Below are 5,992 nucleotides of genomic sequence, written 5' to 3' on the forward strand. Positions count from 1 at the left end.
AAGTATAAAATAATTAAATATACTCTTTAAATATACTGATTAATAATGTGGCTACAAGTACACTTATGTGCACTATAGTATAATAATGCTTAGTATACTTTAATCTACTTTTTTCACTAGGGACAAGCTGCTCACTGTATACAAACACTGAGTAGATATAATAAAATATTTACCAAAATGTGAGATACTGTAAATCATGAGGTTGTGTTGCCATGGCACCATCTGAACTTCTATCACGTTACTGTGTTCCTAAGTATTTGCTCAGAGCATCATTATCTTGGGAGGTGTTACTGGTTTCTGCTGCTACAGTTCAGAGAGCAGAGAACACAGCTAATCATAGCCTGTGCAAATACATATGTTTAAAAACAGCATGTATAATTATGTTATGAGCTGAAGACATAATTACTGGTGTGGCTGAAATGACCCGTATTGACCAAAATAATAGCACATTCAAACGGGTCTAGAAAACATCACTCACTGTTACCTGCTTTTTCTGGGTATAGAAAATAGTATATAGTAGACTAATTAGACTAATAGTTAAAATTTTGAGGTTTTTATCATCCATGTTTTTTATATATAAAAAAAAAATATTTGTTATTTTTAGTTTTTGATTTTGTTCATTTGGTCAAAAGTGACCGGCCCCCTGGACCTGCTGATGAACCCATAATAGTACATATATTATAATTGAATGCTGTGATAGATCTTTGTACTATTTAATACAAAATATATATACAGAATATAACCGTAGAAAAAAAAGTTTTTTTCTGTATTTAAAAAATGTTTTATTAATTAAAATTAATAAATTAATTTTATTAATTTAAAGGAAATAAGACCCTTATTGACAAATTGCAAGATTTGAATAACAGTAAAATTACGTTCATTTACTTCAAAAGACATGTATTTTAACATTTTCATGCTGTATATTGTTTGAATAATTCTGTCAAATAACAAAATACACTGTTATTTGTATGATGTCAACCTTCAGAAAACAGATATCATAAGGAGTATATGATACTTTTTAAAGAATTTAAATCTGTTGACAGGGAAAGATTTCATGTAATTATAGGACAGTTTTTTGTAAAATTATTAATTATTGTGTTTAATAAGGAGTATATGATGCTTTTTTAAGAATTAAAATCTGTTGAAAGGGAAAGATTTAATGTAATTATAGGACAAGTTCTTGTTAAATGACAGTAATCGTTGTTAATCATAGTAAATACAATAACTGATTTTTTACAGTTTATATCTGTTTTAAATGACAATGTTTTAAATGACAATATTTTTTTCTGTTTTTTTACAGATATTTTCTGGCACTCCCTGCTGCCAGAAATGTACTGTTTTTTTTATACTTGTTTTAACAGCGTATCCAATATATTAGAAATGTACCTTAATCAATCCCAGAGAAAGACTTGGCATGGCTAGAAAGCAGGCTCTAAATATACCATGCAGTGCCAGCATATATTTTTCCGGAGCGTTTTGCGGAGGCTCAGCATGTGATTTTGCAGGATAATGGAAGAGTGTGTACCTGAGGGAGGGAACATGATGAGGAACTGCATCTGCAGTAACAAACAAACCTCAGATAACAAAACTGTCTGTGCTGCTCAGTGCGGGACATCATTACCTGAAATGGGTTTACTGTACTGCAGAGTAAGCCAACATATCCAACCAATCCAACCCAAAAAATAAAGGGCCCTATAGTACACCCTGCGCAAGGTGTGATGCTATGCTCATTGCTACCTTGCACCCCGTTTAATCCACATAGGGCGTATTCTTTTTACCTCACGATACCAAAGACACACCGACATGCCCTAAATCATGCTGTGCGATACGCAAAATAGGGACCTTAGTCTATGACTGGAACACAAATGGATACTGTATATTTGAACATAGTGCATGCATTATTCTGGGTACTGAAGTCATAGTTCAGGGGTCGGCAATTAAGTTTGGTCGTGGGCCAGATATTTTCCAAGCCATTAAGTGGCGGGCCACACAAAAAATTCTGTTTTGGAAAATGAAGTGTAATGTGATAAAGTGCTACAGACTAGCAGCTCTCCAGCCCAGAGGGTTGTTGAACCCAATTGCAGAACAGTTGATCTCAAAGCAGGTACACCCAAGAAGAAAGGAAAAAATAAATAAATAAACACACCGCTCCTCACACAGGAATGAACCTGTGTCGTCAGCGCCGCGGACCAATACACTACCACTGCCCTGACTAGTGAATTGGGACAGAGCCGTGAAAAAACGGCTTTATGAGGACATAAGGAGCCCAAGAACGAGCGAAAAAACAAGAATGGGTGGAAAGTAAAGTCATGCCGAGCGCCACAGAGAGACAGGAGACGAATGTAAACAAAATCTCGCCAGAGAACCATTTTATTAAATTTTTTTATGGGTTCATGGGTTTTCCATTTGTCAGAGTTGACGCATGAGTACTGCTGCAAAGCTTGAAGATGTTGGAGGTCAGCCTGCAGTGATCAAACCATACCGTGCACACTGCGTCAACTCTGTCTGCATGGCACTGTCCTAAAGGGAAGCCTGTTCTAAAGCTGATGCACAAGACAGCCTGCAAAAAGTTTGCTAAAGAGAAGCAGTCCAAGAGCATGGATTACTGGAACCATGTCCTGTGGTCCAATAAGATCAAGATAAACTTATTTACATGGTCTCCAGCATATATGGCAGCGTGGTAGTGGTAGCATCATGGTCTGGGGCTGTATGAGTGCTTTTGGGCTGCGTGGTTGTTTTCCAACATAATAACGACCCCAAACACTCCTCCAAGATGACAACTGCTTTGTTAAGGAAGCTGAAGATAAAGTTAATGAACTGGCCAAGCATGTCTCCAGACATAACTGAACATCTCTGGGGCATCTTTAAGGGGAAGGTGGAGAACCGCAAGATCTGTAACATCCACTAGCTCTGTGAAAATGTCATGGAGAAAGGGAATACCATTCCATGCCCAAGAGAGGTGAGGCAGCACTGAAAATAATGGCAGCCATAATAAAGGTGGGCACAATTTGACCATTTTATCTTGGGGTGTATTTATGTGTTTGTGTTGCCAGTGGTTTAGACATTAATTGCAGTGTGTTACAGTACAAGCTCAAGATGTGTATTGTATCAATATAATTTATTCAGTGCTGCCCCATGAAAATATTCAGTATAATAAAATATTTACAAAAAATGTGAGGCATGTACTCACTTTTTAAAGAGAGACTGTAAATACCACACATTCTTTCATCTGGAGAAATCTGGGACAAAGTCCAACTGATTACAGAATAAAGGTGAGAAGAGTCCATCATGTTCTAAAACTGGAGTTGAGAAAACTGATATCACGTTCTTCAGTTTCTGCACTATTTTTGCAGAAAGATGAAAGCAGAGAGTGAAGAAAATCTATCATTTTTTAAACAGGAATTATGATCTTGACTGTCTTTTAGCAATCTCTCTTTCCTGGATTCATATATTATAAGAAAGATGAAGAAAATACAGAGTTTACCCAACGGTTTCAAAATCAACCTCAGCAATACACACATATAATTACAAATATATACCTTTGTGGTCCTTTGTGACCATTTCACCATGTTTTTTGTTGTTTGTTTTGGTTGTTTAGTTCATTTTTCCTACAGTTTTTTTTTTGCTTTTTAATTGGTGCTGCTCATTGTTGGTCATCTCCAGCAAGACAAAAGCTGAACTAGCCACTGAAGATGACCTGCTGTAGACCTCCTACCAACAAATCATTGTGTAGAGGCACTGCACCAAGATCAAGACCCATTTGTTCCTTGTTCTTCATTACATTAAGTTACGTTACGTTAATAAGGTCATGTGACAAGTGACCTACCCAGCTGGCATTTCAAAATCAACAGTTGATTTAACGTTGATTCAACCGTAACATCTACGTTGATCAACGTTGAATCAACTGTTGATTTTGAAAAGTGAATGTTGATATAGCAATGTTGTTTCAACGTCATACGTTCAACCTTTAATAAACCATAGCACACTAAAATGAGAAACTCCTATGGTTAGCAAAGTGTTAAAAATAACCTTACATCACTGCAGTAAAGCTGAGTATAAAGAAAGTTACCCACCACTACCAATCTTATTCAACATCTGATCTCAAAAACACTAAAACAGTAAAACTATTAGAACATGAACATGATGTTAAATTAAAAAGCATTTACTGTAAATAGAAGTAAAACACTGTTTCATTCCTCCATCCAACCATTTTAAGAAATTATATGGTTATGAAATGTAAAATGCTGATTCAAAAGGCAGAAGGTTGAGGGCATTATGTTGATTCAACGTTAAAATTTCAATGTTAGCAAAACCATTGAACATTAAATGTTGATTCAACGTTAAAATTAAAATTTTAGCACAACCACTGAACAATAGTTTTGATTCAATGTCTCTCTCTCTCTCTCTTCCCTTTTCCTTTCCCACAGTTGAGTAATAATTCATATCAAAGCCATCCCATTTTTCTTCACTACACGCTGCGTATGTTTTCATGCATAATGCAGTATGGGAACAGTGGAGGCAGTAGCAGCAGTGAACGTTGCTGTTGCTGTTCGGTAAAAAAAAGGCTGCTGAACTGAGGTTTGGTTTAAGAAACAAGACTACCTTTATAAAGAGTTTATAAATGGTTTACAATTAGTTTATTAATGGTTACTAATTAGGTTGTAAATGCCTTAAAATTCATGAATAATTAGTTATAACACATACGTAAAAAGGGCAACAGTATAGATGGCTGTGGGTTCACTATTTGGCAAACAACAGGTCATTGTTGCCCTTTCTACGTATGTGTTATAACTGATTATTAATGAATTTTAAGGCATTTACAACCTAATTGGTAACCATTAATAAACTAATTGTAAACCCTTTATAAACCCTTTATAAAGGTAGTCTTATTTTAAAGTGGTACCGAAACACTCCTGATTAAGGTCTTTTAAGAATTCCTACATAGCTGTGTTTAAACTACCCAGTACTGCCCATCTCTACCTATTGCAACCGCTGGCTTCTGATCACATGACCTGGTGTTCAGTCAGGCTTTAGAGTATTGATTTAGTGTTTCATGTGTCTCATCCACATTTATACTCTGGTTTTGCTTCTTCCTCTTCTTCTTCTTCTTCTTGTCCATTGTCACTACCTGTATTTTGTAGTACCCTCAGTGTTCCTGAACTGCTCCCTGGACCGTACAGCAGGTGAGTCTGGGATTCTGCAGATTTGCATCCCATCCGCTCTGTAAACCCACCGTGAACACCACACTCTGCCGGATTCTGTGGTTCTGCTGCCCGTAGCTACAGCCCTGGAAAGGTCCTCATGCATGACGTTGCATGCATGTGTGTGTGTGAGTGTGAAAGAGTGAGAGAGAGAGAGAGAGAGAGAGAGAGAGAGAGAGAGGTTTCCAGGTGGAAATGGAGGGAAAAAAATCTTCTCAGCAGGACACCAGAGGCATCCCTGAGCAATAAACCTCACAGCACCATCATACACACGTATATTATAACGCTAATTTCTTATTTTTCCCTGTGAGATTTTATATTTACAGTACCAGTCAAACGTTTGCACACATCTCTTCTCATTCAATTAGTCTTTCTTTCTTTTTAATGATAAAGACATTAAAATAGCACATTTATCTTTAAGCACAGATCTGCACACTCTTGGTATTTTAATCTCAGTGTCTTCATGAGGGACAGTCACCTGGAATAGTTTTCTCAGCATCTTGAAGGAAGGAGTTCCTGGAGGTGCTGAACAATAGTTGCTGCTTTTTCTTCACACTGTGAAGCTCCAGCTCATCCCAATTTAATCACCTCAAATCACCATCTCAGTTCATCAGGTTTAGATCAGGGGATTAATGTAGAGGATTAACACTTTTTTTTAATGTTTACTACATAATACCACATGTGTCACTGAATTGTTTTCATGTATTTAATAGTAATCTACCATGTAGAAAATCAATGAAATAAAAATTAAGAAAAAAACTAGATAGTGTGTCCAAACTTTTTTAATAAAA

The sequence above is a fragment of the Astyanax mexicanus genome, chromosome 9, assembly GCF_023375975.1.
Source record: "Astyanax mexicanus isolate ESR-SI-001 chromosome 9, AstMex3_surface, whole genome shotgun sequence".
Classification (NCBI taxonomy): Eukaryota; Metazoa; Chordata; class Actinopteri; order Characiformes; family Acestrorhamphidae; genus Astyanax; species Astyanax mexicanus.